Here is a 13,668-nt window from a genome sequence, read left to right as displayed (position 1 = left end):
AGCCTTATATTCTTTGAACTTTTCAAAAGAATCAGACTTGTGATGCATTAAGTAAATATGACCATACCTTGAATAATCATCAATAAAACTGATGAAATATTCATACCCACCTCGAGCTTTGACATTCATCGGTCCACAGAGGTCCGAATGTACGAGCTCTAAGGGTATTGTGGCTCTGAGACCTTTTCCAGTAAAAGATCTCTTAGTCATTTTTCCTTCAAGACAAGACTCACATGGAGGTAAAGAACTGTCTTCTAACTGATTTAGGAGTCCATTCTTAACTAATCTCTCAATCCTTTTGAATTTATGTGGCCAAGTCTTAAGTGCCATAGATAGCATTAGAAGAAACTTTTTGTCTTTTATTTTGAGTTTTGACTATTCTAAACATCTCAGTATTTAAGACAAATTTTGCTTTAGTTGGTCTTAACTTATATAAGTTATTTTCAAGTATAGCAGAACAAATTTGAACACCTTTTCTGAAAATGAACGCTTCATTAACTTCAAAAGATATTTTATACATTTGTTCCAATATACATGTGATAGATATTAAATTCCGTCTCATTTTAGGAGCATACAAAACATCTTTAAGCATGATATATCTATCATTAAAAAATAACTTCAAGTCTCCCACTGCTTCGGCCGAGACAACCTCTCCTGTTCCAACCTTGAGGGTGATCTCACCTTCTTCAAGCTTTTTCCAGGAACTAGTTTCCTGAAAAGAGAAGCAAATATGATTAGTGGCTCCTGAATCTAATATCCAGATTGAGGTATCACACTCCACTAAACATGTTTCAGCAACTAGTAAATCATATCTACCTTGTGCTTCTTTCGAGGCAGGGGCCTGAGGACATTTCTCAGTTAAGACAAATATCAGGTCATCTATTACTAGTGTTGAATTCAGATTTATTTTCCATGTTGAGTAGTTTTTGTCATTAAGTTTTTCAGAAGCTAATAGTTAAACTAAAGAGCTAGTCATATTGAAAAAAAAACATATCATTTTTAATAAAAACATTAATCTTTTAAATCCAATCAAGTTTAGCAAAAAATCTAATAATGCACCCTTCATTATTATATTTTGCAACGATATTTCAATGGTTTAGAATAACCTTCACCGAGGGGTGATCGACTATTTCTCCGTTGAACCAAGACTATCTTGACTAGATACTATCACCAGAATAACTCTTATTCCTATAGTAACTCAGTTTTCACTACTTTGGTCAAGAATTTACTAACACTTAGTAATTCTCGTAAGTGTGACCCTCCATTTTTAGACCTCAAAGATCGGAATCATTATGCTCCCAAAGTTGGAAAGACAAGAATGAAAACGGACCTGAGAGACCCTATCAATTTCTAGAGTTTGCGGAGTTCCGAATCCTATAATAAACTCTCCGATTGGTAAGGTCGCTCCAAGGAAGACATGCAGGCGCATTATAGGAATCTCACGGTGAGACCTAATGGAAGAGACCATAGGATGTGTTGACACACTTCCTTTTCCCACTTACTATGAACAACTTCCCCTATTCACCTTGGTATTGACTCATGCAAACACTCTCCGAATGGAGTCCGCTCCCAGGGCGGCCCAAAGCCAAGCATGAATCTCACGGTGTGAACTCTTAGGGATGCTAGAGCTAAAAGTACATTACTTCTCTCTAGCTGAAGTGTTCTAGACGGTTAGGGTATAAAATACTTAACGATACATTTCGGCTAAGTAAACATATCCTAAGTCTAGGTGATTCATCCGAGTATAACTTTTATACTGGATTTTTAACCTACGATGTCTAAGTGATAAACAAATTTTATTACCTCACACCGCTCACGCATGCTCATAAAACTAGTTTAACCTAACTCAGACGCCGACTCGATCTCCAGGTAGTAGGTGTTCCATGAATCGTCAACTTAAAAACCTTCAACCTTAGTCATCTTATCTGACTTTTTGCCAAAATCTTGTCAGGTGAGTTTTCTTGTAACTTCGATTTTACAAGATATCGACCTATTTTCTATGAAAAAGGGACTGCTCAATGGTTAAGCCTAAGTGAGCATGCATCTTATCTGTATTATAGATTTTAGAAGTCTAGGTTATTTTATAACAATTATAAAATAAATTATAACAATTATAACCCTAGAGCATTCATCTATAACATGCTTCCTTCAAACAAAGATGCTTTAATATAACACTTATATTAAAACTAAGTATGCATAGTATATATTTTATAACACTTATAACATATAACTGCATGCCACATGCTTTTCTTATGGTGGGGTTTGAAAACTATATGGCATACTATATGCACACATAATCAAACAAAATTATACATCACATGCATAATAGGTAAACCACACTAAAGTGGATCGATTTTGGCAATAAACACAAACAAATAATTAATTTATTACAGAAATCAGCGACTAGATTACCAGAACCGGCTTCAAACACTTTGAGCCATCTTGAACCGGCCAAAAAAATCTTGAACCGGCACAAAAAACCAAAAACCAAGTTGAACCGGTCAAACCAGCTCAACCATGCCAAACGGACCAGTTGGTCAACGCTCGCTGGCGCGGTCAATGGAAGTTGGGTGGGTCGGGTCGAACGGAAAGCGCGGGTTGCGGAGCGCGGAAGCGCGAGCAGACGGGCAACGATACTGGGTCGGCGAGTGGATGCACGGGACACGGAGGCGGGAGGCATGTGGGCGGAAAACTTGGTCGGAGCATGGAATGGGTCGGAAACTTTTGTTGATAGCTGGTGTGCGCGAGGCTTCTCCGAACCGGGTTAGATCAATGCTCAGGTCGGGTCTGGAGGCTAATTCGGGTCTGTGAGCAAAATTTCTCCAAATTTTGATGTTGTCTTCTCTCTTGGAATCAAGTAATTACAACCTAATTTCAACTCTAATGACTCCAACAAATTTACTGACCCTTTTTCACACATTAATGCTCATAAACAAGTGAGCAATTACAAATTTCCACAATAAATTTAAAGAAAAACAATTCCAAAATCATAATAAATCCACTTTAGTCTATATTGCATTCAACCTTTGAATAGAAAGGAAAAAAAAACACTCACCAAAAGCAATTGAGTGTAATTAAAGCATGCTATGATACCACATGATGGAACACGAGACATACGCAGCGGAATAAGGATCTAATTACACTCTAACTGCTTTTAATTAAAAGGAAAATAGCATGCTACCCTACTTAATTAATTAGGGTTTTTTTGAAGAAATTACATTTGAAGCTCCCAAAACGTTTTCATCTCCACCCGAACACGACACGACCACCACTAGAGCTGACCTACTATCCTCTGGACTCAGAACCAGGTTGTGGGACCCGATGGATGAAGAACCCGAGAGAAAGAAAGAGATGGAAAAAAATGGATTTTCTTTTTGGTGTGGGTTTTCTTTTTTTTTTTTTCAGCCCAATTTTGAAAACTAAATTTGGCAAAATGTCAAAAGTTTTTAATTCAAATTCAAAAGCCCATATTTATAGAAAAGTGCCATGCAAAATTGCATGAAACAACTTCATAAAAACCCAATACCTAGAATCCACTATCTAAATGGGCTTAATGTCTCTACTATAAGCCAAAACCTAGCCCACTATTTTGTTAGTGGTATTATCCAACAAAAGTTTGGATTTTTCCACTAACTTTAGTCAAAGGACAAAATAGTCATTTGGTCAAAGTCAAACTTTGATCGAAAAGTCAACATTTTGACTTTTTATGATTTTTTTCGTGTTGACTAATTTTGACCTCCCGAGCATGAATCCGCATTCATTTTCTCGAAATTCAAATCACATTTGAATATAAGGTCGGTCAAAGTTTGACTTTTCAAAGTCAAAAGTCAACTCTTTGACTTTTTACATCTTTGACCATTTCCATTATTTCCAAGCTTCTGAATATGAACGTATTCATATTCTTGATATTTAAATAACATTTAAATATTAAAGTTGTATCTCTAAACTGAAAAACTGACCACTATATCACATATACTTGTCTGTTCTAAGTTTATTCCATATGAGCTAATAAGGGAACCTAATGGACCTATAGATCATGGGTTCCAACGATCCGAGATTAGCTGGCTAAACTCTTTAGATGGAGCTAATCAACATTCGTTATGTCACGGGTCATTCCACTATAGTCTCGTAGTTGCACTCCCCTCACTATGGATATATTTGTGTCCATATGATATAACCATGATTAGTAAGTTAATCCTTCACAGGTTATTCATAATCTCGGCTGGGTCATAAAAACCGTTTTACCCCCGAGACTACATCTTGTTCCTTAAGTTCCACTGATCCTCTAATGAACAATTGGTTTAAGGTCCAACCTATAAATCGAACCCCTCTCGGGCCAAGGAAAGGGTGGGGCCTCTTATTCAAGACCTGGATTCAGTACTAAAGGGAACAACCTATTTACTATCCCTATAACGGGTAGGAGTGAATTCCGTCTTGTACCCTATGTGCCCAGCTATCCACCTGATCTTACCCCTGAAATGGGAGGCTTATTGGGCCAGCGATAATGATTTGCCCTCACTTATGCAGATCTAAGGATAACTCCGAGTGAACAAGAGTTCATAGTTAGCTCAAGATTAAGATTAAGTTACCTAGATCATCAATTAACAAAATAGTCAGTTTATACATAAAACGGCATTTAGAACGTAAAAAGTAACTATTTCATAGTTCAGTCTTATGCAAATTCATTGTATAGGATGCCTCCACTCACATATCTCTATATGAACGATTCAAGATCATATTGTTTGAACTAACTACAAAGTGGACCGCATCCATAGTGTCCCCAGAATAAGGCGTCCAACTTTATTCATATACTATAGACCATTTTGGCTATATATTTGAACTTGATTCACATTTATGTCACTACATAAAGTTCAAACTACATTAAATAGCCTTAGGACCTTAGGTTATTGGATTCAAGATTACAATTTCAATAACAATTTTATCGAAAAACAAAACAGAATATGTTTATTAATTTACAAACTACGAGTTTTAGGACATAAAATCCAACAAAGATAAAAAGGCTGGTAGCAATCTCTTGCTTCCCAAGGCTTTTACACTATTCTTCTCTACTTTGCTCAAAAGATATTCTTGCTCTCGCAAGAGTCGGCCCTCTCTCTGTTTTCCACGCTCCCTTGCACTCTCTCGAGCTAGCCAGGACGATCTTCCGGCATCCTCTCCCTTTTCTCGCTTCTGCCTTCTATGTATAAGGAAATTAAGAACAACTATGGCTATCTATGGTGAATTCTCCGAACTGAGCTAACTAGGCGAACTCAGCTAACTCTTCGATGAAGGTGGCCTTTGATATTTATAGAGCTTCAGGGTGAAGAGCTATTTCTTTCATATGATTGCACTGATGGGATGGCATTAATTCTCTGTCTGATGCGCCGAATATTTGTCACCGAAAAGTTGAGCGTACTTGGTACAGTATGTCGTTAACGACTTGTCAACTTAATTCGGAATCGACCGTCATTAGCTTTCTGTCCCATCATGATTTATTAAGCTTTCACCCAGATGCGCCCACCTTGATGTGCCGGCTATATGCGGCCACCTTCTTGAGCAAATTTTCGCAAATGCATATGATCGCATAGCCTTGCGGTCGCAATCTCTTATGCGCTCAGACGCTAATTTCCTTTGTTCGCAATTTCACCTTGTGTCAACCCATTTTCCTGCATAAAATACATAAGTTAGCTATTTTAATGCGATGGATGCATGCGATTGCAATGTTGTAAACTTAATGCTTTTGGACACAATATTATATATTTTTACCGCTGCAATCCATCATTGTTTTATAACTTTGTGTTGTAATAACGTGCATTTATGCTCGTTATCACGGCGGAGTTGAGAAAAGAGTTAATAATATGAAAGATGTGATGAGTATGCAAGGGAACGGGTTGAGAAGGGATTTAGCTAACACTTCCTAGGATTGCGTTCATGTTATGCAATCATGCTACATACATACAACAACAAGTCATCTCTCAATGCAAATGCTACGGCTTGTAGTTTTAGAATGCATGTGATGTATGCGATGATGTCTATAGGACTTACATCTAAGCCTCTATTCTTGTCTATGTGATGATGAATGGCACACACATACACAAGGTGATCGCATACAACCATAGCATATCTCTAGGGTGCATGCGATGCATGTTCGCAAACAGAGCTTATCTCTAAGTCTCTATCTCTTGCTTATGCAGATCTAATCTTGCATTCTCAAGTCTAGATTCTAACCTAGCTCTCTCAAGTCTTAGGTTCTTTCTTTAGACTCTTTCTCGAGTAGCTCTAAAGAGGTGATGGACGCAACATAAGACAAGATGATCGCATGCAATGAAGATCCTAGGTCATGTTAGCTAAGTACTTCTCAACCCATTCGACAGTTTTAGCTACTCATGCGTATTGTAAAGAGGGTGAACATATGTAGAAATACAAGTTCCATTCTATATATGAAATCGAAGTACAGAATGACAATGTGAAATAAAGATAAAGAGCCTGGTAGCAATTTTTTGCTTCCCAAGGCTTTTACACTATTCTTTTCTCTACTCAAAAGATATTCTTCCTCTCGCAAGAGTTGGCCCTCTCTCTATTTTCCACGCTCCCTGGCACTCTCTCGAGCTGACCAGGACGATCTTCCGACGTCTTCTCCCTTTTCTTGCTTCCGCCTTCTAAGTATAAGAAAACTAAGAACAAGGCTAACTATCTTCTATATGGCGAACTCTCTAAACTGAGCGAACTTTTCAATGAAGGTGGCCTTCGATATTTATAGAGCTTCAGGGTGAAAAGCTTTTTCTCTCATATGATTGCACTGATGGGATGGCATTAATTCTCTGTCTGATGCGCCGAATAATTGTCATCGAAAAGTTGAGTATACTTGCTACAGTGCCGTTAACGACTTGTCAACTTAATTCGGAGTCGACCGTCATCATCTTTCTATCCCATCATGATTTATTAAGCTTTCACCTTGATGCGTCAGCTTTATGCGGCCACCTTCTTGAGCAGATTTTCGCAAGCGCATATGATCGCATAGCCTTGCGGTCGCAATCTCTTAATGCGCTTGGACGTTAATTTCTTCGGATTGCATTTCCGCCTTGCGCCAACATATTTTCTACACAAAGTACATAAGTTAGCTGTTTTAATGTGATGGATGCATGCAATCGCAATGTTGTGAACTCAATGCTTTTGGACGCAATATTGTATATTTTTACCATCGCAATCCTGCATTGTTTTATATCTTTGTGCTGTAATAATGTGCATTTCTTCTCATTATCACACCCCCAAATTTAAAACAATGCTTGTCCTCAAGCATAGATTAAAGATTTTCTTTAGAAAGTCGACCGCCTTCTTCTTTCCTAGATTTCTCAAGGTTGCCTTCTTCAAATCCTATGCACCAAAATCTCCTTAATTCTTATTCTGGTCTCTTCTTAAAATATTTCTAAAATTTAGGGACCGCAAGTTTAACCTTCAAAAAGACTAAACTTGATTCCAGGGCATCGCATGATTTATTTCATATAAAAAAACTTTTTTCAACTGGGGTATTGTCAAATGATTTTTTATCCTTGCGTATTTTAGATATATTTTTTTCTATGCCTTGTGCTGATCCAAGTACCTAGCCTTCGTTTTGGCTTGCCCCCACGTGTGTCATGCAGACATCCAACTACGAGCAAGGCGCTCTTTCTCAGTCTAAACTCATGCCCATTTGGTAGTGGAGTTGCAATAATTTATTTATGCGTTGATCACGATTCCTACCTTCGTTTTGGCTTGCCCCCACGTGTGTCATGCGGACATCCAACTACGAGTAGGATCCGATCACAACGTTATGAATTTTTTTTGTAGAACCTAAAAATAGCAAGGTTGAGAATGAATACCGCACCCCCAATTTAACCTCAACAATGTCCTCATTGCTAAAAGATTGAAAGAAGTCAAGCGATGCTCTTAGGAAGTTTCGTAAAAAGTCAGCTTGAAAGAAAGCTGGTAGACCACTAACTTCTAGAAATATTTCATGAGATGAATGTCCTAAAATTAAGTTGACTCTAGTATTTACGAAAAAAATAGAGGTATGTGTTTCATTGTTGAAATCATAATTGACAAAGAGAAATAATGCGGTGACTTACTAAAGTAATCAATGTTAAATGATCGCGCCGACTAAAGAGGATGCGATGATAAAATTTTCAAAGTTAAAATGCGATGCGAGAGTGCAAAATTTGGAATAGACAAAGCCAAGGAAAGATACAACCCCCAAATTTGCTCTATCGCCCGCATTGGCTGTGATCGCATCCTTCCTCGTGGGAAACTACTTTCTTTGATTGTGGTGGCGGGATAAAGTATTTGCATCTTTCGTGTAGCTCCTCCGCAATCTTTCACCACGATCGTTGCAAAGAAAACATCGAGATGGTCAAATAAAAAAATAAAGTTAACAAAAATTTTCTTCAATTTTTTTTATACCATTTTTTTTTAATGCAACGAATAACAAAATGATAATAACTGTAAGGAGATAGAGATAGGTTCATGAATTGAAGATTTCAATGGATACTTCATAAAACTTGCATCCCTGATGAAGTTGAATCGCATGATTGTGCCGGGACCACCCACTTCTTTTTTAGTTAGAGTTCCTCAGGTGCACGGAAGCGACCTTGCGATGCAAGTCTTCTCCTCGATATATCTTGACTCTTTGCCCATTGACCTTGAATACATTGGTCCCATCTTCATTGGATAACTCAACCGCACCATGCGGGAATACCTCTCTGACTATGAAGGGTCCGGACCAACATGACTTAATTTCCCAGGGAAGAGTCGTAGTCACGAATTAAACAGTAAGACCTTTTTCCCAACTTGGAGATTCTTCTCGCATAATTGTTTGTTGTGCCAGCGCTTTACGCGCTCTTTATAAATATTTGCATTCTCGTATGCGTGAGTTCTCCATTCTTCCAGCTCGACCAATTGAAGTTTCCTTGCTTCCCCTACGGCCTTTAAATCAAAGTTTAGCTTTTTCATCGCCCACAATGCTTTATGCTCTAACTTGAGTGGTAAATGACATGCCTTTCTGAACACCAACGCATATGGGGACATGCCTATAGGTGTCTTATAGGTGGTCTGGTATGCCCACAAGCATCGTCCAGCTTTGTTGCCCAATCTTTTCGTGAAGGCTTCACTACCTTCTCTAATATCAGCTTGATTTCCCGGTTAGACACTTCAGCTTGACGATTTGTCTGTGGATGCTAGGCGGTGGCCACTTTATGGAGGATATTATATTTAAGCAGCAAATTTTTGACAATGTGATTAACAAAGTGGGAGCCTTCATCACTTATTATGGTACGTGGAGTGCCGAAATGAGTGAAAATATTTTTCTTCAAGAACTTGGAGACTACCGCCGCATCGCTTGCGGTGCACACTACCATTCTACCCATTTGGAAACGTAGTCGGCGGCTAACAAAATATATTTGTGACCATTCGATGGTGGAAATGGTCCCATAAATTCTATGCCCTAGACGTCGAACAATTGCAGTTCTAAAATGATGTTCATGGGCATTGCTTGCTTCCATGAAATATTTCCCATGCGTTGGCATCGGTCACATTTCATCGGCCAATAATACCCACTTTGTAATACTTTCGCTGCTTTGCGTTGGCCTCCAAAGTGTCCTCCGTATGGTGAGTCATGACATTGTGATAATATGCATTGGTGAGCAGCGTCTGGTACACATAGGTGCAAAATCTGGTCTGACCCCTTCTTATAAAGATTTGGCTCATCCCTATAATATGATCTGCATTCGTGTCTGGGCCCCCTCTTTTGGTGGTCTGTATATAGTCTTTGAGAAATTGTTCGCAAACCAGAAAATTGACCACGTCCGCGTACCATGGTAATTCTTCAATCTTAAAGAGCTGCTCGTCTGGGAAAGTTGCATTCACCTCTGACTAATTGCGGCTAAGTTCTGGATTTTCTAATCTGGATAAATGGTCCGCAACCTGGTTGATCAATAATTTTCATGTTGAATTCCTGGACGAGGAGAACCCATCTAATCAATCTCGGCTTCACATCTTTCTTTGTCATCAAATATTTTATCGCCGAGTGGTCAGTGTGAATGGTTACTTTAGTTCCTAGCAAATAAGCTCTGAATTTTTCCAACACAAATATCACCACAAGCAATTCTTTTTCTATGGTCGTGTAATTTGTTTGAGCAAGGTTCAAGGTTTTACTCGCATATGCAATGGGATGTAGCATTGTTTTCTTCTTCTGCGTCAGCACTGCTCCCATCGCATAACCGCTTGCGTCGCACATTAGTTCGAAGGGCTGTGTCTAGTCTGGTGCGATCAACACAGGTGCGGTTGTTAATGCATTCTTCAATATTTTGAATGCGTTGAGGCATTGATCATCAAAGTCAAACTTTCTGCAACGTACTCAGTGGTCGTGCAATCTTCGAAAAGTCTTTTACAAAATGTCTATAAAAGCCAATATGTCCTAAGAAGCTCCTAACAGCCTTCACATTCGTTGGAGGTGGAAGCTTTTCAATTGCTTCAATCTTTGCCTTGTCCACCTCCAGCCCATCCTTGGAGACCTTGTGCCCAAGCACAATCCCTTCCTTTACCATGAAGTGGCATTTCTCCCAATTAAGCACGAGGTTCGTCTCTTCACATCTTTTCAATATCTTCTCCAGAATGTTGAGACAGACTTCGTATGTTTGCCCATACACCAAGAAGTCGTCCATGAAAATTTCTATAGAGTCTTCAAGATATTCAGAAAAGATGGCCATCATACACCTTTGGAAAGTGCTTGGCGCATTGCAGAGGCCGAACGGCATGCGTCGAAACGTAAATGTTCCATGCGGGAAGGTGAATGTGGTTTTCTCTTGATCTTCAAGAGCAATCATGATCTGGTTATAGCCGGCATATCCATCCAAGAAGCAGTAGAAATTATTTCCAGCTAAGTAGTCTAGCATCTGGTCAATAAAAGCAAAGAGAAATGATCCTTCTTTGTTTCCGCATTCAGTTTGTGGTAGTCCATGCACGCCATCCGGTGATATTCCTCATTGTTATCAGTTCGTTATTTGCATTGAGGACTACCATCATCACTCCTTTCTTCGGCACGCATTGCACGAGGCTGATCCACATGCTATCAGCTATTGGATAGATAATTCCCGCATCTAACCACTTGATTATCTCCTTCTTTACGACCTTCTTCATCACAGGGTTGAGTCTGCATTGATGTTTGATCGATCCTTTGTGATTCTCTTCGAGACGAATCCTATGCATGTAGTATGCGAAGATGATTCCTATAATGTCTGCGAGCATCCAGCCAATTACTTTTACATACTTTCTCAGGATTCTTAGTAGTACATTCTCTTGATCTTCATTAAGTGCAGAGGAAATTATTACAAGCAGCTTTTCATTCTGCCCCAGAAACGTATACTTCAGGTGGTTTGGAAGGGTTTTCAGCTCTATTGTTGGTGGTTGTTCCAAGGATGGTTTTTTTGTTTTTCTTTCTTCACTCGTTGTCAGCTTGTCTTCTTTTGATGCGATCATCTCATCTTCTTTGGTTTTTTTTTTTTTTTTTTTTTTTTTTTTTTTGTGATCGCATTGCAGGCTACTATGGATGCGGTCGCATCCTCATCTTCATTTTCATCTTCAAACTTTTCTTCTTCATTCAAACTTGGTTCATCATCGGATTCATTGAGGCCTTCTTCTTCAGGATATTTCATGGCTCAGATAATGTCAAACCTAAGCTTTTGTTCATTCAAGTTCAGTGTGATCTCTTCTTTGTACACATCAACTTGGGCACGGCCAGTGGATAAAAATGGTCGTCCCAGGATGATGGGTACATCCTTGTCTGCTTCATAGTCTAGGATGATGAAGTCTGCTGGTAATATAAATTTGTCGATTGTAACGAGAACATCCTTCACCTTCCTCTCTGGATGCACAAGAGATCTATCCACTAATTGAAGAGTCACCATCGTGGGCGCCAGCTTCCCCACATTTAGCTGCTTGAAAATTGACAGGGGCATCAAGTTGATGATGGCCCCGAGATTGCAAAGCGCTTGACCGATGTATAACCCTCCAATAGAGCAGGGTATAGTGAAACTTCCAGGGTCGTGCATTTTTGGTGGAATTATGGATTTTGAACTTTGCGTCAATGCCACCATTGCGAACTTACCAGTGCTTCTCTTCTTTGTCACCATGTCCTTCAGAAACTTCACATACGTGTGCATCTGTTCAATCGGCTCAGTGAAAGGAATGTTAATATGCAACTGTTTCAGCATATCCATGAAGCGTTGATACTGTACCCCTTCATTTTTCTTCTTTTTGAGTCTCTGGGGGAATGGTGGCAGTTGTATTCTCACAGTCCTCTATTCTTTCGGCTTCAAGGTGGACGCAATCTCTAGTTTCATCGCCTCCCTTTCTTTTGTTTCTCCTCGAGTCAACATAATCTCCGGTTCTAGCGCAATTGGAGCAGTCCGGCTAGGCTTCTTCTTCTCCCCCACCACAGTCTTTCCACTCCGCAACGTCACAACTGGACATTGCTCTTTTCCTGTACCCCCTGGGTTACGCTGAAGTTCTGTTGCACTCGGCAGTGCCCCTTACGGTCTATTCTTGAGTTCCCCCGCAATCTATCCCATCTGAATCTCTAGATTGCGGATAGACGTCGCTTGATTTTGAAGCACTGTTTCATTCTTTTCAATATATCTCTTCAACAAACTCTACAAAGATGAAGATTGCGGTGCCTGCTAACTACTGGCTTGGTTTTGCTTTTGACCGTTTGTTCCGGGGAAAAATCCAAGTAGCCCTTCTTTTTGCGGCACTAATTGAAAATTTTGCTGTTGATTTTTCCACTCGAAGTTAGGGTGGTTTCTCCACCCAGAGTTGTACGTGTTGGAAAACGGATTATTCTTCACAAAATAGACTGACTGTGGGTTTCTCAGGCATTCCTCCATTGGATGGCCTTCACCACAAGTAGCATAACTTGTGGTCGTCTGGTTGATTGTGTTGACTTGCCCACTATGCGTTCCTTGTATCAAATTCATCATTGCAATCATTTGACTCTGAAGGGATGCGATGGCCCCGTTATTCGCATCACTGTCCTTGATTCTCAATCTTTGATCGCTTTCTCTCTAGTCTTCATGATGTTTAGAAATGCGATCAAGTATATTCTTGGCCTCGTCGTATGTTTTATCAAGCAGATCTCCAACTGCTACCGCATTGGCAGCCGTCTACGATGCAGGGTTCAATCTGTGTAGAAAATTTCCATCTGTAAGCAGTCTGGTAAGCCATTATGTGGGCAATCTCTTACCAGCCTCTTAAACCTCGCCCAGGCATCACTGAGCGATTCGCAATATCCTGTTCAAAATTAGTGATCAGCTTCCTCCTTCTGGCATTCTCCATCGGAGGGAAGTACTTCTTCATAAAGTTCTCAACTACTTCTTCCTATGATGTAATCTCCCCTGGTTTAAGAGAATAAGCCCATTTTCATGCTTGGTCATACAACAAAAATGGAAACAATGTTAGTCGAACCTCCTCAGTAGAGATATTTGGGAACACAAAAGTGTTGCAGATCTCAATGAAACTCTGGAGGTAGCCGTGCGGATCCTTGCCATGCCTACCACCAAATTGTTCGACAGCTTGGATCATCTGCAGCATCACCGATTTCATTTCGAACCTCGATCTGTCAAGAGCTGGCCTCATGATTCC

The 13,668-nt window shown here is 39.7% G+C and overlaps 1 non-coding gene across 1 annotated transcript; it reads left to right on the top strand.

Annotated features, from left to right (window-relative positions):
• Positions 1 to 13,244: 13,244 nt before the first annotated feature.
• LOC120072437 (small nucleolar RNA R71) lies at positions 13,245 to 13,350 on the top strand. The gene has a single exon (XR_005480496.1). It is a non-coding gene; the product is annotated as a small nucleolar RNA R71 (small nucleolar RNA).
• The last annotated feature ends 318 nt before the right edge of the window (positions 13,351 to 13,668 follow it).

The sequence above is a fragment of the Benincasa hispida genome, chromosome 2 (assembly GCF_027475165.1).
Source record: "Benincasa hispida cultivar pf3 chromosome 2, pf3_genome.v1.1, whole genome shotgun sequence".
NCBI lineage: Eukaryota > Viridiplantae > Streptophyta > Magnoliopsida > Cucurbitales > Cucurbitaceae > Benincasa > Benincasa hispida.
This window is presented reverse-complemented; position numbering and strand designations above follow the sequence as displayed.